Source organism: Lithobates pipiens, unplaced genomic scaffold (assembly GCF_037356315.1).
Source record: "Lithobates pipiens isolate NorthernLeopardFrog02 unplaced genomic scaffold, aLitPip1_a1.2 Scaffold_16, whole genome shotgun sequence".
Lineage (NCBI taxonomy): Eukaryota > Metazoa > Chordata > Amphibia > Anura > Ranidae > Lithobates > Lithobates pipiens.
This window is the reverse complement of record NW_027507748.1, coordinates 369147224-369171766: the sequence shown is the minus strand read 5'-3', so window position 1 is coordinate 369171766 and position 24543 is coordinate 369147224. Positions and strand designations below refer to the sequence as shown.

Here is a 24543-nt window from a genome sequence, read left to right as displayed (position 1 = left end):
TTCCCCACCCACTATCCCTAATGAAGAATAACGCCCTTATTTTTGCGATCTGCAATATATGCAAGGCATATGCATACCTTCTGTTTAACAAAAGCTCTACTATGCTTCTCATTCGGTAAAGAGTGTTTAGTTCTATACTCAGCTCATTTCCTAGCAACATTGAATCGCACTTTGGATCTAACCAAATCCACCCCAATGGAAAATGTTTGCAGGACCCTCGACAAACACACTGGTCACATATCGCAAATTTATAGTATTTTAACCTCGACTTTTCAAAAACTGTTTACATGCAAAAATGGGAGCAAGATGTAGAAATCAACTTAGGAGTTGAGGAATGGAGCAAAATGACACGATGTGCATCCAGATCATATATCAATACCTCACTGATAGAGGCAAACTATAAAGTCCTGATGAGCTGGTATATGGTCTCAGCGAGGGTAGCAACCTTTGTCCAGGGGGCCTCCCCGCAGTACTTCAGGGAATGTACTATAGACGGCACCATGTTCCATACATGGTGGACATGTCCAAAAGTGCAGAGGTTCTGGATACGCACACACAATTTCATATATTCGTTGACTCAAGTGAATCTCACTAAGTCACCCCTACAAGCACTGTTGGGACGCCCAGTGGAGGGGACTTCGAAACACATGAAGAGACTCATCGCCTTCATATTTATTGCAGCAAGAATAGCGATTGCCAAATCTTGGAAATCCCCAACAATCGATTTTCACTTGCTAAAATCTAAACTGTCATGGATAATGGTGAACGAACGCCTCTCTAATATGGGACCTTTGGATTAACTACCTCTTGGCTACATAATGAGATGGGAGTGGCTCAGGAGTACTTTTCTCCAGGGCTAGAGTGCACCCCCCCCCCCCTCCACTATCCTCTACTCTTCTTTCTATCATTCCTTTCCTCTCTCTCTTTTCTTTCAACCAGAATTTGCGTTTAAGGGCCCATGGACCAATTAAGGCCCCTGGGTCCACTCAAAAGTTAAACAAGTTAGTTACACCTAGTGAAAGCAACAGAGGGAGATGGCCCCCCCACAGCTTCCCGTGCAACTTGGTGCACTCCTGTTTATCACCATTATTTTCTTTGTTTAATTTTTTCGGTTTAGGTCTGACCTCATTATATAAACCTAAAATAAGGACAAGGATACACAAAACCTCACATAAATACAAAGTAATTTGTGATGTAACCGACTCATAACCGATTTGTCACCTGTACCACTACTTCGTACTAAGATGGTAAATGTCGATATTGTACTTGTTTAAAAAAAAATTCTGAATAAAAATATTGGAAAAGAAAGAGTGTTTAGTTCCTTGTGGCCCATCTTACTATAAACAGACGCCCTATTCGACAGAAGCCATTGTTTCTATGCACTGTACTAATGATGACCAAATAGGGATAACTTTGACGTGAACATCAGGTGTTCGCCCATTCACCGAAGGGCGAACATTATGGGGTGTTTGCGGCAAATTTGAGCACCACGGAAAGCCCCATTATGCACTGCGAGATCGCAGTGCATTGCTGTATGATGGTTGGCCGAAGCATGCACCTGAAGTGCATGCTTTGGCCAATCACACAGCCCTCTGCTAAGAGAGGCCACCAAGGAGAGGCAGACGCTCACAGGCCACTAAAAGAGGGCAAGCAGCCTTTGTGTCTACAGTCAACAGTGCTGGTTATGGACATGGTGCATCTTCTGCAGGTGGCCGTGGGGCACGTCCTTTTTTTCTGCTGCTGCCCGTGTTATTGAGCCAGAAAATGCAGAAGAGTTAGTTGAGTGGCTAACAAAGCCGTCCTCATTGTCCTTATCCTCTGTCTCCCAGGCTCAGAGTAGTTTGCCTTCCAACGCAGCTGCCAAAGCAGCCTATTCCACCAGCCCCTTGTTCACAGTCACTCCTTCCGTAGCTCCACCATCACGCACAGAGGAGTCCCCAGAATCATTCGACCACAGTGTCGGGTACATGCTGCTGGAGCATGCACAGCGATTTGAAGGCTCCGATGTTGGTTTCCAGGATGAGGAAGGGAGTAACATGAGCCTAGAGAGAGGGGGTGCCCAAGAAGGACGAGAAACTGGCAGCCATGTTCCCCCAGCTTCAGCATATTGCCAAGTTTGCTCCAGTGACAAGGAGGGAGGGGATGACAAGGTCACTGACTGTACTTGGGTGCCTGAGAGAAGGAGGAGGAGGAGGCACAACTCCAACGAGGCAGGATGTCCTCTAGGGGGCAGCTTAAGGGCAGCCATCCTATTGCATCATACCGCAGTGCTCCGCAGGTGCAGGGTGCTGCTGACTCCCCGCTGACTTTTAAAAGTTCATTGGTGTGGGCCTTTTTCAACACATGCAGCAGATTGCACCATTGCATGTTTGAAGCGGATCAAGTGTGGCCAGAACAGCAGCCGCTTGGGCACCACATGCTTGACCAGACATATGACGACCTGCCATGCAGTCTGTTGGCAACAGCACTTGAAAGACCCACATCACAGAAAAAGGTGGACTTCTCCTTGCTCCTCATCTGGGATCTCCAACCCTACTATACCCTACTATACCTCCAATCCTCTCAAAAAAACCTGCACTGAGAGGAATGAAGGTATAGCAATAGGTGTCCCAAGTACTTGCAGCCAATTTGCTAGCAGTACACCACCGTCTTATTTTAGAAGTTGCTGAACCATAAAAAGAAATTCGGTCCCAGCCACCCCCATGCTCAGCGTCTAAATGCTAGCTTGGCCAAATTGCTAGCACTGCAACTGTGGCCTTTTCAGACTTTGCTCCCTTTCGTGAATTTGTGGAATGTGCTGTACCTCAGTGGAAGGTTCCAAAACGCCATTACTTTTCATGGAAGGCCATTCCGGCTCTCTATCGGCATGTGGAAGCCAATGTTTTTATGGCAACAACTTGCATATAAGCCTTTAACTGTGTTTGCGTGTTCGAACAAATTTTTTGCCTGTTCGCATGTTCTGCTGCGAACCGAACCGGGGGGTGTTCGGCTCATCTCTAATGACCAATAAGCATAAAATAGCTGTTTGCAGTTTGGAAAAATAGTTCTATAATATCCGATTTTTTCTGTGCTGTCCCAGAGGCATAAAGGAGTGATTTCCATAGTTCTGCCCACTGCATTAAAATGAGGCATCAACCCCTCTATTTTTGCCACCTGTGTCCCATTGGGGGAGATTTTCCCTCACTTTCTGTCCAATAGCCAAACATGAAGTAAGAAGAAAATCCTGGTTGTCATTGGGTTCATCAAAACTAGTGTCCCCATAAGACGATTTCCCCTTTATTACTTTTCTGTAACAACCCAAAATTTGTGATTTTCTCTTATCTTCACTTTCAATGATAACGGTAAACATGACAAATGGAGAGGGTGAATCTCCCTCTAGGGGGCACAGACAACAATAAAAACTTGACAGGTGTTCTAATCCCTCTCCACTCTATCCAAAAATGTTCAAAAGGTTTTTCCTTTAGTTAAAACTTAATAATGCACTGAATGTACTTAACACTGGTTTAGTGGAGCGATTTTTGCTACTTTTAAGCCCATCTCACCATAACCAATGCAATTTTCCTTTCAGGAAAATCATTTACATTTCCAGAGTGACCATTTGTATTTTCAAGCATTTTTGAGATTTCTACAATTGCCTGCACCTTGTTCTCTAAAGCCCCATACACACAATATGAAAATCAGATGGGAAAATTCGTAGAGCTGTCTGCATATTTTCGGATCGTTAGTACAGTGCTTTCGTCAGCCGATTTCACTTTTTCGGCAGACAAAAGCTGGATGTGCCAACTATACAATTTTTGTTGGATGTAGACATCTGATTTTCGGATGGTCAGTACAGAAATCGTCACACTAGGGTCAAAAGTACAAACACGCATGATCGGAATCATGGAACGACCCGGAAGAGTTCGGTCTTGTAAACTGCCATTCGTAATCTAGAATCAACATTCCTGGTGTGGCAATTGATGAAACGTCAAAATGCAGCGCACATTCTCATCTTCTTTAATGGGATAATAATGAAGCTGCTTTGCTGGCGATACTGATGACGTTATGCCAAATGTATTTTAAAAGGCATTTGTTTTGCAGTGACATAAATAATATTAATATTATGGTTGTTGCTTGTGATTTTTGAGGAAATTACTGTAAGGGAATCTGTGGGCAGCTGTAACTCCAATTTAGATTTCCCTCCATTTTGCATAAAGCAGAAATTAACTTTTTGTATGTATGTGTTTTGCCATGGACAGCTTGGCTAAGTGTCAGTTCACACTGAGGCGGCACAACTTGCAGAGCGACTGCCTCAGGCGACCTAGACACGACCGCTGCAGTGTCTTGCAAAACTACTTCTCTATAGAAGTCAATGCAAGTCTCCTCAAGTCGCCCCAAAGTCGTACAAGAACCTTTTTCTAAGTTAGAGCGACTTGTGTCACTCCAATTAGAACGGTTCCATTGTACAGAACGGGACGCAACTTGTCAGGCGGCTAAGTCGCCTGACAAGTCGTCCCAGTGTGAACCGACCCTAACAGTTTGAATAGAACCACACCCTATGAGTTACTGTGGTTGAGCCGATTCCCTGAGCAACATCCTGTGTCAGCAAGTCATCAGCTATTTCTTGTTATCTAGTAAGCAGCCTAACTCTTGATAAGAAAGTACTGAATGTAAGTTTGTATAACCCTAATGCTGGCCATACACGGTTAGAATATTGTTCGGAAAAAAAGTTTGCAAATTGAAAAATTTGTCGAACGTGCAACATTGTATCAATAGATGCCACCCAATATTCAACATATTAGTGATCGATAACAACATAAATTGAACAATTGTCCTCCATGTCTCTGTGCAAATGGGACAATTGTTTGGACTCAGAAAATACATATTATCGGCAAAAATTTTGGTGTCTCAACACATTTGTTGCCTGGTCTGCAAATATGGCAAAAATCATTTTTAACAGGTGTTACCTCATGTGTTTTTTAAAATGCATTTGGAAAATCAGACAATGTATGGGTATAGTATTTTCGATTTGCCATTGTGAACGAAAAGTCAAGAAATATAAAGATCTTTCTGTTCGTTTGCTTGTTGAAATTACTTCCGGGGGTTAGATTTTAACATGCGCATGCGCTGTCGATTTTTCAAACTATTTTCATTCGATTACACTACTAATTGTTCAAAAATCAATAGTTTTTGCAAAAAAAAATCCAACATGTTGGGGCACTAAATTAGCATTTTGAGAATCGAAATGTAACCACTAAAGTTTCGAACGCCGAACGATCGAGCGTAGCGGACGTTTTTCCGAATGATATTCTAACCGTGTATGGCCAGTGTTAGACACATATTTTTACTTGCTTTTAAGCTACTCTTGTACCTAATAAAATTAGACACCTTGTGAAAACACTCAAAGCCTGTTTCCCATGTCTCATGTGGTGTCTCATGGATCCGAGGGTCCCGGAGGTCTGCCTGCATAACCAGGGTGGTCATCAAGGTGTATAATTCCTTTCAGTTACCACAACACCATTATCCCTTAGTTTTTAAGATCAAAGATACAACTATGTTGGTTTCCTTTGTTAATTTTCCATTGTGTTGTTTTTAATGTAACTGCCTACACCCAAACTGTCATTTGAAGAAATACACATAGCCACGTATTATTCTACCTAATTTTTTTTATTGTGCAGAAAAAAAAACAGAAATTCAATTAAAGATGCTATCTGCCATCCAAATAAAAACAACTTAACAAAAAAGTGCGAATCAAACTTTTACTAACATGAAATTAGCAGAAGGGGTCCAAAGGGTGGCACATAAGAAATTAGCTTCTTTATACTCTTGTAGTACGTCACTACGTTCATGTTTGTTGAACAACAATTTGCAGATAGTTAGTATGCTAAACAAAATCCTGCACGCACGTTTGACAAAAATCAGACGCTCGGTCATACAACAACCGAACTGTGTGTACGAGGGTTTAGGCTGGCCATACATTATACCATTTTCTTATACAATTTTCCTTTAGATTTACCAAAAGCATATAATATGATGTCAAACCCAAACACTTTCAATTTGTATGCAGGCCCTTGCACTACATAGTTGAAGCTAAATCTATAACAAGAAAAAAATTGTATCATGTATGGCCAGCTTAAGTCATTTACATTGGTCAGATCATAGATACTGATTGGCAGGCAACCTTTACACTTACCACTTTGCTCAGAGCTGAATGTACAAAGCATATAGTATGGCACATCTAAGGTTCTCTTAGCCCCCGTACACATGGTCGGACATTCTGCCAACCAAATCCGTTGGATTTTGTCCGACGGATTTTGTCCGACGGATTGTGTCCGAAACTGTTGCATACACACGGTCGGATTTTGCGGTTGCCAAGAACGTGGTGACGTAAGCCGTGTACAGCGGGATTAGAAAAGGGAAGTTCAGCACCACGTCCGGCAGCCTTTGGGCTCCTTCTGCTGATCTCGTGTTAGTAGAAGTTTGGGGAGAGACGATTCGCGCTTTTCACATTAGTGATTCAGATCGCTACTGCTCTTAGTTTTCTGCTTGTCTTTGCGTATCTGATAATCAGTGCGTGCAGTCATTAAGTATTTGTTGATCATTGTGGACTACATCTTGGTATAGTACGCTTGAAAGGCATTTTTTATTGTCTGCTTGCTTCTGCTATTCGGGTCGTTCTTTCAGGCCTTGCTGTTTATCAGTGCTTTCTGGTGTCCGTTCTGACCAGCCGACCGTTTTAAAACCATGTTTCGTCTATGTACTCGTCGTAGAGTTTGTGCTGTGCAGGGGCTTCGTGTTGGGGTTCTTACTTTGACACAAGTCCGGTCCATGAACAGGGAGGGGAGGCGTTTGTGGACCAAGAATTGGTTGCGCCAGCGTGACCAGTTCTCGCACATGCCTTTGCTCCATGAGATCCGCGAGAATAATCCTGATCATTTCAGGAATTATCTCCAGATGACGGACCCCGTTTTTCACCATCTGCTGGCTTTGCTGACCCCTTATATCAACAGGCAGGATACCTGCATGTGGCAAGCCATCACTCCGGAGCAGAGGCTCATTGCCACGTTGCGCTACTTGGCGACAGGGAGAAGCCTTCAGGACCTCAAGTTCTCTACAGGCATCTCCCCCCAGGCTCTGGGGATCATTATTCCAGAGACCTGTTCTGCCATCATTCAGGTCCTGCAGAAGGACTATATGAAGCTAAGTTTTATCCTTAAACATCACATTCTATGTATTTCATGATTGCTAATGTCTTGCATTTCTTTCCTCATTCCCTAATTACCATCATTGCAATATGCTCTAATTCATATGCTCTGCCCCTTTGTCCTCATGCATATTTTCCTCACTAACTTCCCCACCATGCTCTTCTTGGCCCATAAAACTAGTCTGGTCACTTAACAATGTTTTTTGTCAGCTCCATAGAATTGCTTTCCCCTAAACACCCCCTAAAATGTCTACAAATGTGATGTGTGTGCTTCAATTCATGCAAAGTGACCTTTTTTTAATTTTTGGGGTTGTGCCAAACTCATTAGTAACCCCCTCCCCCCAACTGCTAGCTCAGCTGATAGCAATCCTCTATCTGATAACTTGACCAAACCCAATAGACACTATACCTACCTTTTTGATGCTCACATTTATGGACGAATTCACCAAAGCATGTAGTATAAGGGCCTGCCTCAATACTTTCAAATGGAATTTTTTTTTTAACACATTCATTTTCTTGCTATGTAATAGCAGAATGTCAAAATACTGAACACAGGAACTTACAAAGTTCAACTATGAAAGGTGAAGACAATATCAGACCTGAGTATGTACAAACTGGGCTGATATTGCCTTCATCACATGGGGTGTCACCCCTGAAAAATCCAAATTTGGAAGATGCACACAGTGTGTCAACATGTGCTATCTCCCATCATGGGGGATCAATGTACATGCTTTGGGACTGCAACCCCTTCATCTCAGACACTTTCCACAAAACATGTACATTGATCCCCCATGATGGGAGATAGCGCATGTTTACACACTCTGTGTATCTTCCAAATTTGGAATTTTGATAAATACAACATTTTGTTTTTAAAATAGCAAAAATAAAACCCTATCTAGTTTTTGTTGTTTCACACTCTCCCCAAAACATCAATGATGTTCTTCATTTTATTTTTTACATCATTGATAATTTCCAAATCACAATTGCACCCCATTATCTCCCCGATCAAGATCTGGGCACTTTCACTGGTAAAACAGGAATCTTCTTCCACATCACCTACAAAACAAAGCAAAAAAACACACCATGTAATAAAAATATGGTGATATACATTGCTGAGCTTACCGGAAGCTGTGTTCTCCCACACTCACCTGTTGTGGTGACAATTTGTCCAACCTCCACGATCTCTCCTTCCTCCTCCTGCTCCTCTGTTTCTGCTTTTGGATGTTGCCCTTCTTTGGGAGGGGTGTGGTCCCTGGTGTCCTCATACTTGCCGAGTCTTCTCTCCCCTATGAGAATGTAAACAAAGAATAATCAGCACACAGAGGGCAGAAATAGGAATCTGAAACATTGCTTGGAAGTGTTGTACAATTGTGTTTTTGGGCCGAGTTACAAGGTGAGAACATTATTGGGTACACTTTGTTAAGCTGGAATACTTCCCTGCAGAACGATGTTTCTTACGAACGAACGAAACCATGAACTTGAAAGTGGCCATTTTAAAATGCACAACATGAAATCAAAGCACATGGAGCAGTATGCAAGCAAGAATAATCATATGAACACACGACAACTACTTACTTTTTTTAAGAACACGCTTGATCCTTAGGTACTGCTCGTGCTCCCTCAGTTTTAGGTCTGACCAGCGTTTTCTCAGTTGATCCTTGGATCGGTGTACCCCAAAATTCTTATGAAGACTCTTCACAACTTTATTCATGATCTTGGCCTTTCTGATATTTGGGTTTGGGTAAGGTCCATACTTCCCATCATAGTCGGTCCTGTTCAATATGTTGACCATCTCCAACATCTCTCCAAAAGACATATTTGAGGCCTTAAATCTTGTCTTCCTGGATCGGGACGTTTCAGGCTCCGGGCTTTCCTCACCCTCCTCCTCGTTAGTGGAACTATTATTAGTGCGCGCCTGTGTTCTCTCCGCCATGTGCTCTCCTCACTGCGCCAGAAGCGAAGGGGCGGGGAATAGTCTAGAAAGAACGTTAGGGGCGGGCGGAGTTTCACGCATGCGCACTGTATATAAAACGCAACACGCATGTATCGTCCATACGATCTGGGAAGAGAGTGAGGCGCGGACGTGACGAACGTGCAAATGAAGGTAACATTTTTAACTTGGTGCTTCACTAGACTAGACTGCTTCTATCTAGGCCGATGTTGGGACAAGATTAGGAGGGTTTTTAATGGCATTATTAGTATTTGAGGGTTTGTCTTGTGTTGTGTCTTGCAGACAAGATGGATCCATTCCAAAATGAAAATTTTATGGGGCTATTCCTAGAACTCTACAAGGAGATGCCCTGCCTGTGGCAGTTCCACAACGAGTTTTATGCCGACATAACAAAGAGGAACGCAGCGCTGGAGAAACTGCTTTCTTTGGTGCGGATCATGGTCCCCATGGCAGACATGGCCTATCTGAATAGGAAAATTGGGGCCATGAGGATTACATATCTCAGGGAGAGAAAGAAGCACCCGGAGTCCTTGAGAGCAGGAGATACAGATGTCGTTTATTACCCCAGGATGGTTCACTTTGACAGGCTGCATTTTCTGGTAGACCAAGGGGTACCCAGGCCACCACTCAGGCCACCACCACTCTCCAGTCTTCCTTCAAGCCATCCTTCAGCCCCAGCTGAGGCTTCCAACGTCCAACCTGGGCCTTCCAGGCAGCAACATGTGGTGGGGCCCAGCTTGAGACAGGTATTGCATTGTTGAACATATTTCTTGTGTTACATTTACTGATGTTAACTAGATGTTCTTATTGATCAGTAAGTTGTGATTTCTCAAAGTGGTTTACATCTCAATAGACAGTAGTGACCAAAAATGGTTGGGACGGGAAAGAAAAATGCTGGGCTCAGAATGATAGTCTGTTCTATTTGGTAACATTCAATTATCAAAAGCCAGGAGCACAAAATGGTGTGATTGATGATCAAAAAACTAAAACTATGTCCCCTTTTCATACACAGGAAGACCTCAGTCGGGGGGAGGCTGTGGCAAGTGGCAGCCAGGAGGTCGACCAATGCCCTCCTTCTCCTCCTGCCCCAACTACAGGAGCCACAGCCTGGAAGGATGCCTGGTGGGAAGTGCCCAAGGAAGACGAGAGAGTGATGGCCTGGGTTCAGTCTGGTCTGCCAGAAGATGCAGCCTCTTGAAGATCCACATCCTGGGGACATAAATGGCATCTGAATTTCCTGTTCTCTAGGACTTCTGGACCAGACTTCTATCCCTGAGATATGTACTCCTCAGGCCACCAATTTTTTCTATTCTAATTTGTTCATGTCTGCCCTGGGGGCCAAAGGCTGCACCAAAGTAAGAAGTTTCTCCAGCGCTGCGTTCCTATTTTTATTTTATAGCGACCAAAATAAAGGTTTTTTTTGTTTGATGAAATACTTGTGTAATGTGTTTTGCTTCCAAAAGGCCAGTTTATTTGTGAGCAGGCAGGTACATTTCAAAAATACAAAGTGAAATGAATAACAAGGGGTACCAACACTAAACAACCTCCTGTAGATTAAAAAAGAAAAACCAAAGATAAAAAATAAAATAATGTTGTTGTGGTAAGTTTACACACAAAAAACACCCCAAAAAAAGGAGAAATTAGCAAACTGTCTTTAAAGGAGATTTTTAGGAATTAAAAAAAAAAAACATCCAAAAAAGAATAAACCAAATCTAAAATTGTGTAGATGTGACGCAAACTAAAATTGTATTGCTGAAATAGTTAAAAAAGAGTAATGAAATACCTTCGGGAGAAGTGTGTGTGACTATCAGCATCAAAAGAAGTTCATTCTTGCAGCATTGTAAAGAACAAGAGAATGCGCTTGATGAAAGAATTTTTAACATTGCAGCGTGATGAATGTGCTATATCGCTTACGAGCAGTAGTTTTACCTGAACGAGCGTTTCTGTGTCGCAATTTGAATGTGAGCATGCGTGGCACCTTTTCCGTCGGAGTAGGCTACACATGATTGGAGTATGTCCGATCGGACCAGTTTGTCGGAAAATATTTCCAGCAAATTGGAAAATTTGGTCCGACGGATATTCCGACGGAATCAGTCCGATGCATACCACACACAGTCGGATTATCCGACAACACGGTCCGATAGGACACATTCCAACGGATTCTCCGACCGTGTGTACAAGGGCTTAGTACTAAGCAAAGTGTTAATGGGTACCGACATCTGTACACATCAAAGATAAACTACTTTTTTCCTATAGATGTTTTCCAGACTAAGGAACTTGATATGAATCAAAACCCAAGAACAATTATTAAATTATGACACATGCTCACTGGCCACTTTATTAGGTACACCTTGCTAGTAGTGGGTTGGACCCCCTTTTGCCTTCAGAACTGCCTTAATTCATTGTGGCATAGACTCAACATGTTGTTGGAAACATTACTCAGAGATTGGCTGCACATCCATGATGTGAATCTCCCTTTCAACCACATCCCAAAGGTGCTCTATTGGATTGCGATCTGGTGACTGTGAAGGTCATTGGAGTATAGTGATCTCATTGTCACATTCAAGAAACCAGTAGTGAGATGATTTGAGCTTTGTGATATGGTGCATTATCCTGCTGAAAGTAGCCATCAGAAGATGGGTAAACTTTAGTTATAAAGGGATGGACATGGTCAGCAACAATACTCATTATTAGTACTAAGGGGCCCAAAGTATGCCCAAAAAATATCCCCCACACCATTACACCACCACCACCAGCCTGAACCGTTGATAGAAGGCAGGGTGGATCCATGCTTTCATGTTGTTTATGCCAAATTATGACCCTAACATCTGAATGTCACAGCTGAAATCGAGACTCACCAGACCAGACAACATTTTTCTAATCTACTATTGTCCAGTTTTTGTGAGCCTGTGTGAAGTGTAGCCTCAGTTTCCTGTTCTTATCTCACAAGATAACCAGTGTGGTATTCTGCTGATGTAGCCCATCTGCTTCAAGTTTGGATGTGTTGTGCTCATCTCAAACCAGTCTCTGTAAACCCCAGAGATAGTTGTGCCTTAAAATCCCAATAAGTTTTGGAAATATTAGGACCAGCCCATCTGGAACCATGCCACGTTCGAAGCCCCTAAAAAAATATATATAGTGCCTTGCAAAAGTATTTGGCCCCTTTAAACTTTTCAACCTTTTGCCACATTTCAGGCTTCAAACATAAAGATATAACATTTTTATTTTTTGTGAAGAATCACCAACAAGTGGGACACAATTGTGAAGTGGAACGAAATCTATTGGATTTTTGAAACTTTTTTAACTAATAAAAAAATGAAAAGTGGGGCGTGCAAAATTATTCGGTCCCCTTGAGTTAATACTTTGTAGAGCCACCTTTTGCTGCGATTACAGCTGCAAGTCGCTTGGGGTATGTCTCTATCAGTTTTGCACATCGAGAGACTGAAATTCTTGCCCATTCTTCCTTGCAAAACAGCTCGAGCTCAGTGAGGTTGGATGGAGAGCGTTTGTGAACAGCAGTTTTCAGCTCTTTCCACAGATTCTCGATTGGATTCAGGTCTGGACTTTGACTTGGCCATTCTAACACCTGGATACGTTTATTTGTGAACCATTCCTTTGTAGATTTTGCTTTATGTTTGGGATCATTGTCTTGTTGGAAGATAAATCTCTGTCCCAGTTTCAGGTCTTTTGCAGACTCCAACAGGTTTTCATCCAGAATGGTCCTGTATTTGGCTGCATCCATCTTCCCCCTCAATTTTAACCATCTTCCCTGTCCCTGCTGAAGAAAAGCAGGCCCAAACCATGATGCTGCCACCACCATGTTTGACAGTGGGGATGGTGTGTTGAGGATGATGAGCTGTGTTGCTTTTACGCCAAACATATCGTTTTGCATTGTGGGCAAAAAGTTCGATTTTGGTTTCATCTGACCAGAGCACCTTCTTCCACATGTTTGGTGTGTCTCCCAGGTGGCTTGTGCAAACTTTAGACGAGACTTTTTATGGATATCTTTGAGAAATGGCTTTCTTCTTGCCACTCTTCCATAAAGGCCAGATTTGTGCAGTGTACGACTGATTGTTGTCCTATGGACAGACTCTCCCACCTCAGCTGTAGTTCTCTGCAGTTCATCCAGAGTGATCATGGGCCTCTTGGCTGCATCTCTGATCAGTCTTCTCCTTGTCTGAGCTGAAAGTTTAGAGGGTCTTGGTAGATTTGCAGCAGTCTGATACTCCTTCCATTTCAAAATGATCGCTTGCACAGTGCTCCTTGGGATGTTTAAAGCTTGGGAAATCTTTTTGTATCCAAATCTGGCTTTAAACTTCTCCTTGGTCTTCATGATGCTCTCTGCGCTTTCAACAGAACCCTGAGACTATCACAGACAGAGCAGGTGCATTTATACAGAGACTTGATTACACACAGGTGGATTCTATTTATCACCATCAGTCATTTAGGACAACATTGGATCATTCAGAGATCCTCGCTGAACTTCTGGAGTGAGTTTGCTGCACTGAACGTAAAGGGGCCAAATAATTTTGCACGCACCACTTTTCAGTTTTTTATTTGCTAAAAAAGTTTAAAATATACAATAGATTTCGTTCCAGTTCACAATTGTGTCCCACTTGTTGGTGATTCTTCACAAAAAAAATTAAAATGTTATATCTTTATGTTTGAAGCCTGAAATGTGGCAAAAGGTTGAAAAGTTCAAGGGGACCGAATACTTTCACAAGGCACTGTATATATATATATATATATATATATATATATATATATATATACACACACACACACACACACATATATCTAGTCCCTTTACTAGTCCCTAGGAGGTGGTAGCTAGGTTAGTCTTCTGTTTTTAGGCTTTTTTTCTTCATTTTTATCTGGAGATCCTGCCATCAGCAAACCTCCTGTCCTGGGGTGACAATGCTCAATCACTGTACTGTCTCTATGGAGAAGCAGCTTACCACCTTAGAACAGTAGGTGTGTTAGGACTACAGAACATCTTCCCCTTTCCTCATCTCCATAACAAAGGTGGGAATGTAGATAGATTTCCGGCAAGATAAACAGTTTATATTTTTGTTTTGTTTTTTAATTGTAGAACAGATATAACAAAACTCCTTAAATTGTATAATTAACAGACACAAAGGGGACAAACATGATAAGTTCATTGTTAAGATTTACATACAATTTAAGCTAAAAGGTGTACACATTTTTAAACTAGGATCTTACAAGTCAGAAAAAGAGCAACCAGTTTTAAGGCCCGTACACACGATCAGAAAATCGGAAGTAAACTTTTGTCCAATGAACGATCTGCCAATTTTCTGATCATTAGTATGGTGCTTTTGACAGCCAATTACAAATTTTCAGATGACAAAAACTGCATGTGCAGGCTCCAAAATTTTTGTCTGATGTGAATACAATGTCCACTTTTAATTTAATTAGTACAGTTTTTGATCGGAAAAAAAAATCGTAAGAGCAAGACTACGTATGCTCAGAAACAAAAGAACACATACAAAACAATTCAATACATTACGTCACTTCTGACGTTTAAATCTGTCGTACGGAAATTTTGTTATGGTGAATAACCTCTTCACTTTCAATATGGAACTAGCATGCAACAAATTACTGATGAAAATTTGGCCAATAATCTGATTGTGTGTACAAGGCTTTAGCCTGGGTTCACACTTATGCGAATTGGAAGGGGGTTTGTCCCCATCCAATTTGCATAGCAGGAGAATGTGACCTGCTCTCTATGGAGCCAGTTTAGATATCTCTGGGGTGGCTGTGGAGCACACTGCTTCTTTGTGCTTCTTTGGCTCAGTTTTCAGGGCCGAATTCAGGCAAAGATTCGGCACTGATTCATCCCTGAAACAGAGAACAGGGACTCACAGCATTCCTCTGCAATCCATGGCCAGTTTAGATGTGACCTGAGGCCATTACTAGTAAAAAAAATAATAATAATAAAAATGCCATAAATCATACCCTATTTTGTAGATGCTATTAACTTTTGCGCAAACCAATCGATATACGCTTATTGACATTTTTTTTACCAAAAATATATAGAAGAATACATATTGGCCTAAACTGATGAATAAATTCGTTTTTTTACATTTTTTTATTGGATATGTAATAAAGTAAAAAATATTGGGTTTTTTGATTATATAACAAACAATAGAAACTGCAGAGGTGATCAAATACCACCAAAAAAAAAAGCTATATTTTATATTTGTGGGAAAAAGGACATAATTTTAATTGGGTGCAGTGTCACAACACAATTCAACACATTACATCACTTTTGACGTTGAAATCTGTTGTACGAAAATTTTCTTATGGTAAGTAACCTCTTCACTTTCAATATGAGACTAGCATGCAACAAAATACTGACAAAAATTCAGCCAATAATCTGATCACGTGTACAAGGCTTTAGGCTGGGTCTACACCCATGCGCATTGGATGAGGGTTTCCCCGCAGGGGAATGTGACCGACTCTCTATGGAGTCGGTTCACATATCTTCGGGGTGCACTGCACTTCTGTGCATCTCTGCATCTTTGGCTCCATTTCATGGCCAAATCCAGGCAAAGATTCGGCCCTGAGTCATCCCTGAAACAGAGAACAAGGACTCACAGTATTCCTGTGCGATCCCCAACTGGTTTAGGTGTGAACTGAGCCTCAGATTACTTTCTCACTACTCCTTTGCATAAACCTGGTAAAAATGCATAAGCATTTTTGACACGTTTTTGACACCACCTGTAAAAAAATGACATGCGACTCTAAAACCGCCCTAAAAACACAACTGCAGATGCATTTTTGATTGTTTTCCATTCATTTCAATAGGGAGGTGCGTTTTTGGTGTGTTTTTTTCCCCATTTTGTAACGCAAAAACTGAAGACATACTGATCACTGTGAAAGTAGCCTAATATCAGCTTTTTACACCATTAAAATAATTTCTTCATATTTAATATGGAAAATATACAAGAAATCCTGTACTCATAAATTTCTATATATTATCTCTTTATCTATGGAGTAATTACTTTGGAACCATTCTCCAATTCCACTGTCATAATTAACCTCCAAGGTATTGCTTCAGAGAAAACTATTGTAGTTCTAGTGGAAATAGCAGGTAGAACTGTGTGAGATCATGAAATGCCTGCTAATGCATTGAATTAATATTTAATGCTGATCTGCAGGGAAGGAAAAGAGTAGAATAAGTGTCACTGCATTATTTTCCTTCAGTGCTGCCATTTCTCACATGATTACCTGCCTAATTTACTCCGGCATCTACTCTAAATGCATCATAAGAGACTCTTTGTCTATCTACCAAAGACATCCTTATTTTTATGTTTTTCGTTTTTTTCTATGTTCAAGAACACGCCAACGTTGTGCTGTTTGTTATGCAGTCACAAAAGGACAAATGCTGCCAAACATTTATTCACTAATAATTTTCTAACCTATTTAATGGACTAGAAACTGATTTTTTATTTGAAACATCTTTATTTATAGACATTAGAATAAGCATGACAAGAAACGAGTAAAAGCATGAGACTTCAATAGACATCCAGTAACATAAGGATACAGTTCACCAGCATATTGTTCCAACAAAAACAAACCTAGCCCAGGGTAATATGGTATAAATTGTCCCAGTAAAAAAATAAACAAGACAAACCAAAAATACAGACCGGAAATAGCCCCAAATAATGGTCCAGTACCAATTACTAACAGGGTCCATGCAGCCCGAAGAAGAGACATAAAGCAAAAAGGGGAGGGTCAAGGGGAAATTAGAAAGAAGGGCTAAGCCCTTGTACACATGGTCGGACATTCCGACAACAAAATCCGTCAGATTTTTTTCGACGGATTTTGTCCGAAAGTCAGAGGCGTAACTAGAAACCTCAGGGCCCCGGTGCAAGAAATCAGGAAGGGCCCCCCCCCCGAAAAGCATGATTTTGATACTATATTTTTTTTCCACTGTACAACAAAGTAAAACATTTCTGTGCAGCCTGTGTCCCGAGTGGAACTTGTGTCACCAGTGCAGTGGTGGCCGTGGAGAGGGGTGGTGGTACTGGAGGTGGGTGGCGGTGGTGGTACTGGAGGGGGATGGTGGTCCTGGAGAGGGGTGGTGGTGGTACTGGAGGTGGGTGGTAGTGGTACTGGAGGGAATAGTGGTCCCGGAGAGGGGTGGTGGTGGTACTGGAGGGGGATGGTGGTCCTGGAGAGGGGTGGCGGTGGTACTGGAGGTGGGTGGCGGTGGGACTGGAGGTGGGTGGCAGTGGTGGTACTGAAGGGGGGGTGGTGGTACTGGAGAGGGGTGGCGGTCCTGGAGAGGGGTGGCGGTACTGGAGAGGGGTGGCGGTGGTACTGGAGGTGGGTGGCGATGGTACTGGAGCGGCATGGTGGTTCTGGAGGTGGGTGGTGGTACTGGAGAGGCATGGTGGTCCTGGAGAGGGGTGGCGGTACTGGAGAGGGGTGGCGGTGGTACTGGAGGTGGGTGGCAATGGTACTGGAGCGGCATGGTGGTTCTGGAGGTGGGTGGTGGTACTAGAGAGGCATGGTGGTCCTGGAGAGGGGTGGCGGTGGTACTGGAGGTGGGTGGCGATGGTACTGGAGCGGCATGGTGGTTCTGGAGGTGGGTGGTGGTACTGGAGAGGCATGGTGGTCCTGGAGAGGGGTGGCGGTACTGGAGAGGGGTGGCGGTGGTACTGGAGGTGGGTGGCAATGGTACTGGAGCGGCATGGTGGTTCTGGAGGTGGGTGGTGGTACTAGAGAGGCATGGTGGTCCTGGAGAGGGGTGGCGGTGGTACTGGAGGTGGGTGGCGATGGTACTGGAGCGGCATGGTGGTTCTGGAGGTGGGTGGTGGTACTGGAGAGGCATGGTGGTCCTGGAGAGGGGTGGCGGTACTGGAGAGGGGTGGCGGTGGTACTGGAGGTGGGTGGCAATGGTACTGGAGCGGCATGGTGGTTCTGGAGGTGGGTGGTGGTACTAGAGAGGCATGGTGGTCCTGGAGAGGGGTGGCGGTGGTACTGGAGGTGGGTGGCGATGGTACTGGAGCGGCATGGTGGTTCTGGAGGTGGGTGGTGGTACTGGAGAGGCATGGTGGTCCTGGAGAGGGGTGGCGGTACTGGAGAGGGGTGGCGGTGGTACTGGAGGTGGGTGGCAATGGTACTGGAGCGGCATGGTGGTTCTGGAGGTGGGTGGTGGTACTAGAGAGGCATGGTGGTCCTGGAGAGGGGTGGCGGTGGTACTGGAGGTGGGTGGCATGGTGGTGGTACTGGAGAGGGGGTGGCGGTGGTACTGGAGGTGGGTGGCACGGGGGTGGTGGTCCTGGAGGTGGGTGGCACGGGGGTGGTGGTACTGGAGGAGGGGTGGCGGTGGTACTGGACATCAGGATCCCCAGATACCCCCCCTTACTTTAGGGTCCCTAGACAGTCACCCCCCTTAAAGAGGTTTCTCTGTACCTTGCTGGACTCTGCTGTGCACCTTGGCCCCCAGCAGATCTCTGTACCCCCCCCCCCCCACCTGGGGGGAGGCAGCGATCAGCAGCTCTATGATGTTGATGGACGGCGGGATCTTCCTGAGTCTACACACACACACTGGAGAGGGGTCAGCATGGCTGTGAGTGGAGAGCGTGTCTCATGTAAACAGCAGCACAGAGACACCGGGACTTGGGAGTGAAGTTTCGTCCGCTCTCGCAAAGCACACAGCTGATCCTGCTCCCCCTTCGGCCCCCCCCCTCCCCTCCTCTCCTCTCCTCTCTCCTGTGTTCTCTGCGGGAAATGTGAGCTTGTTCGCTTCACACCTGAATGCCCGCAGAGAGCAGAGAACACACGAGAGAGGAGGGGAGGGGAGGGGGGCCGAAGGGGGAGCAGGATCAGCTGTGTGCTTTGCGAGAGCGGACGAAACTTCACTCCCAAGTCCCGGTGTCTCTGTGCTGCTGTTTACATGAGACACGCTCTCCACTCACAGCCCTGTGGATAGCAACCACGCCGGGGCCCCCCCACAGTGATGGAATTCCAGGGCCCAGTCGCAACTGCGACTGTTGCGACCCTGATAATTCCGCCACTGCCGAAAGTGGTGTTGCATACACATGGTCGGACAAAGCTGTCGGAAAATCCGATCATTCAGAACGTGATGACGTTTGGTCATTGCAATGGGACTATGTTGCGGCTAGTAGCCAATAGCTTTGGTCTCGTAATTTGATTTGAGCATGCGTGGCACTTTGTCCGATCAGAAATTCTCTACAAACGATCGGACAAAGTCCAATCGGATCATGTCAGAAAATTTTATATCCAGCTCTCAAACTTTGTTGGTCGGACATTCCGACGGAAAAAAAGTCAGATGGAGCCCACACACGGTCGGATTATCCGACAACACGGTCTGATCGGACCTTTTCCATCGGAATGTCCGACTGTGTGTACAAGGGCTTAGAACAGGGGTGTCCAAACTTTTTTCAAAGAGGGCCAGATTCGATGAAGTGAACATGTGTGAGGGCCGACCATTTTGCCTGACATTCTTTGAACCATTAAAATTCGGTCATTCGAGCACTCATACCTGGCCCAACAAAAATTCTTGTGCCTTTGTCGCGCTTGTTTGCCCGACACACAGACGAATGCTCTGTTCTTTAGGGGTACCGTTAAGTCTTAATGGTACCCCACACATTGGAAACATGGGGTGCTTTTGGTGCAGCGCAATAAAAAAAAAGCTCTGGGACTTCTTTCCCTGCATTTTTGTGGGTATGGAAGCCCATTGAAATGCATGGGCTGCCCTACACACAGCATGCAGCCATGCAGATGTGAGCCAAGGGCTTATTGGAGGGGCAGTAAAACTACATGGTTAAGCTGTTTTTACCACCCCCAACTTCTCCCCCTTTAGCTGCAGAGGGAGCAGCTGGGGGTGTACACATGCTGTGGCTGCAGCTGGAGGTATGCTCAGGGTGAATGGGCCTGCACTGCAACTACCCCGCAACTGTGTGGACTGCACAGTTGCGGTATAGTGATGCTACATTTACGGGCTTAAAACAGGTGGTGAGGAGGCAACATAATGCCTCTTTACCACCTTTCAAATGCCTCTGAAAAGCGATCTGTATATGGATTGCTTTTCAGAGGAGCAGCAATCCTGGCTGCTATCACACACACAAGCACCACAAAAGCAGTTCTGATGGTACAAGAATGGGGGGGGGGTCTGGATTAAAAGTAACACACATGCATACACATACACACAGACATACACATACAGACACATGCATATACTTACATACATACAGACACATACACACACACACACATACAGACACATGCACACACGTACATACATACATACAGGCACATACATACACACACACACACACACACACACACATACAGACAGACATACACGCACATACATACAGACACACATGCACATACGCATACATACAGACATACATGGACCCACACACACAATCATACATGCACAGACACACACACACACAGACACACATTCATATACAGACACACATACACACACGCACATACATACATACAGACAGACATGCACACACACACACATATAGACACACATGCACACACATACATACAGACATGCACACACATGCACAGACACACATACATACAGACACACATGCACACACATACATGCACACACATGCACAGACACACATGCACACATACATACATACATACAGACACACATGCACACACACACACACACACACACATACATACATACATACATACAGACATGCACACACACACATACAGACAGACATGCACACACACACACACATACAGACACACATGCACACACACACACACATACAGACACACATGCACACATACACATACAGACACACATGCACATACAGACACACATGCACATACAGACACACATGCACATACAGACACACATGCACATACAGACAGACAGACATGCACACATGTACATACAGACACACATGCACACATACAGACACACATGCACACACATACATACATACAGACACACATGCACACACACACACACATACACATAAATAAAGCCTTTTTAAAACGAATCTAGCTTGAAGTACAGTACCTTTCCATTCCATTTCCTCATTCAGCCGGGTACTGCACTGTAGGGGGAAGCAGAGAGCACAGCACACTCCTCTGCACTTTACTTTCACTTTTGAAGCCGACGGAGCTTCACACAGTGCCGGGGATCGGCTCATTTGACAGCCCTGATCCCACAGCACACCAGGCGGGCCGTTCAAAACCGGACTGCGGGCCGCGATTGGCCCGCGGGCCGGACTTTGGACATGCCTGGCTTAGAAGGATAGGGGGAGAAGAAAGGAAGAAAAAAGGAAACCAAAATGACAGAACAGAGAAGAACCCCTGTCCACCTAGAGGAGGGGGGGGCAAACACAACATTAAACTCTTATGCCGCGTACACACGACCGGACTTTCCGGCAGACTAGGTCCATCAGAATCAGTCCGTTAGACATTCCAAACGTGTGTGGGATAATCCGATCATTTTTCTTTTAAAAAAATCAGACGGACCTAGAAAAGAACATGTTTCAAATCTGTCCGACTGACTCAATTCCTATCGGGAAAACCGTTCGTCTGTATGCTGGTCCAAAGGACCAAATACGATGCAAGGGAAGCTATTGGCTACTGAACTTCTTCTTGTACCCGATGGAGCCAATCTCTCCATATCTATATGAACCCTCAAAGACTTTCAGTATTACAGAATGAGGCATTTACCGGCATTGAGGAGATGAGGTATCGAGGACCGTTTATAAGGTTTCCCACAGATAAGTGCATGAAAGCATGAAGTAGTAGCGGGAGAGAATTTTCTTCTAGCTGGTGCTAAGTGGGCGAGGCGCTAAGGCCTAGACCTCTACCCAAAATAGCTTAATGCAGGGACAATCCCAGCATATAAGCAGGAACGTGCCCCCCTGTATACAGCCTCTCCAACAATGTAGGGAGATGGAGGGGTAAATCCAGGACAGAATGTCTGGCACCCTATACCACTGTGCCAAAAATTTAAAGCAAAACTCCTGCATTTTAGAACATACTGAGGAGGTTTTAATGATTTTTGTCAATCACCCCCTCTGAAAAGCTACAACCCAGTTCCGTCTCCCATCCTTTAAGGTAGTATGGAGTCGAGAGGCAAATTAGAAGCTTGTAAAGTTTAGATAATAGTCCAGTCAGTCGATACACCATGTAACCCTTTAAAGAAGTCCCACAGTTGCAGGTACCTCCAGGTGTCCAGCAGGGTAAAACCCCATTCTCTCCAACGCTTACATAAAAATAGATGAGTTTTGTAGGCCTGTTACCCTGCACATGCACTCCAAACATCTGATCAGGACAAGAGCTCTTTCTGCTCTGGTATACTTTAAAGAAGTTTAATGACCCCATAGCATGGTAGAAATCACTTCCTCAGGGTCTATCACCTGCTCTGTTATTTAAATGAATACAATCTATGGAAACAAAAGGCTTTATATATCAATGCTATCCTATGTTACTGATGGAATTTCTTAAGGACCAGCCTAGGAAAGTAACAGTGCAATAGAAAAAGGATGTAGGTCATGTAACAGGGGATCAATGGAAAGAGGCTTTGCAATCGGTCCTACCAGAAGTTAGTGTCTGTCCAAATCTTTCACTATATATCTTATTACATACTCATTATATTCCATTTAGGCTGTATAGAATGGGTATCTTAGCAGACCCACTTTGTAGCAGATGTAAAAGAAATCAAGGGATCATGGGAATATGATTCATTTACTGTGGCGGTGCCCTAAATTATACGTCTATTGGAAGGGGCTGGTAGACACACTTAACAATGTGTTCCAGTCTAATATTCCACTTGACCCTAATTGCTGTGTTTTGGATATTCTGGATGAAATGGAGGCTCGGAAATTTACCAGGGAGGCACTTTCCAAGGCCTTATTTCAGAAAATTTATATTGCAACACTGGAAGTTGGCTGACCCACCCTCTCAAAAAGAATGGGTTAGAAGTGTAGGTGAGGCACCTAGATTTGAACAATACATTTACCAGTGAAGGGGCTGCCCAGGTAAATTTGAATAGTTATGGGCAAACCGGCTAAATACACCGGGTCTATGCACATTGGAACTGATGTTGGCAAAACTACTGAAATGTCCAGTGGGTCAAGAGGACGTAAGGTATTGTTTGGCTTTATGTAAATGTATGCTTTCTTGTCTCATGATTATCATATTGCACGTTTTTATGTCGAATAATGGCTTGGTATACTATACTGAGAGTCTGCACTTGCTCTGGTAACCTGTTTATTGCTCAATAAAGCATATTTCTTCTTATGCAAAATGTACTTAATATAACGTTGGGGCGTTTGAAATAATTTCAGCAGGCCACTCCACGTCATAAGCATGATAACCATAGATCCTGCTCTTCCATTTTTACCTAGTAAATCTCCTTTTTTGAATTTTGGGCCAATATAACAAGGTTGAATGCTATTTGCTCAGGTCTATTGATCCCATCAATATTAATTCAGGTCATTTGTATTTAGAGATTTAATTATTGGGTCCAAAGACACCTTAAATTGATTTTGAAAATTACATGTTCATATGGTAATAAATGGGGGCTATGTCCATATTTTGTTTGCCATATTTACACTTTATTTAGAAATATTTGTTGTTTCCTTCCTTATAGGATTCAATAATCAATAGTGTATTGCCCCCCTGTGGTTATCATGCTCATGACGTGGAGTCGCCTGCTGGAATTATTCAATGCTTCAATAAATAATGCTTGATTGTTAAAATAATAATTTTTGTATTTATGTAATACTCAATTGTAATCAAGTGTGTTCACCCTTTTGGTGCACCTCTATTGATCGATTATCAAACATGAATTTTCGTAGTAATTAATCCCAATCTTGTTTGTCGTTTACTTTTGTAGTAATCATTTCATACAGCATTCTAGGCTCTCCTGAAGAAGCTCACTCAAAGCGAAACATGTAGAGCGGTAGTGTCTGTACAAATATATGATTTGAATTTAACATGCAAATGAAGGATTTTTTTATGAAATGTTTTTAATGACATTAATAAAATATGAATTGCACTCCGGTGACCCTTAGGAGAAGCCCAGCCTAAAAAGCTCAGGCTGGACTTCTCCTTTAAGTAACACCCTTAAGTGATACTAAACACACACTGTTTAATTTACATTGTCCCTTCTATTAGTGAACTAACCTTGCATGGTTAGTATAGCGGCTCCGACCAGAGCTGCCAGTTTTTTAGTCATGCAAACCTCTGGATTGCATGAAAAAAAACAACTGTAGTGCGTACCAGTCTTTAGAATATGAGGGAGATGCAACCTTCTATAATGTAGATGTAATATCCCTAATATCTATTGTGAGGGGTTAGCTCGGCAGCGGGTGTGTGTGACCCCCTGGATGGGTTCACAACACAAAAT

At 43.6% G+C, this 24543-nt stretch overlaps 1 protein-coding gene across 1 annotated transcript in view; it reads right to left on the bottom strand.

Moving 5' to 3' along the window:
- Nucleotides 1–24543, bottom strand: part of LOC143984157 (uncharacterized) — a 148485-nt gene that overhangs the window by 100404 nt on the left and 23538 nt on the right. The gene's annotated exons all lie outside the window — the stretch shown is intronic.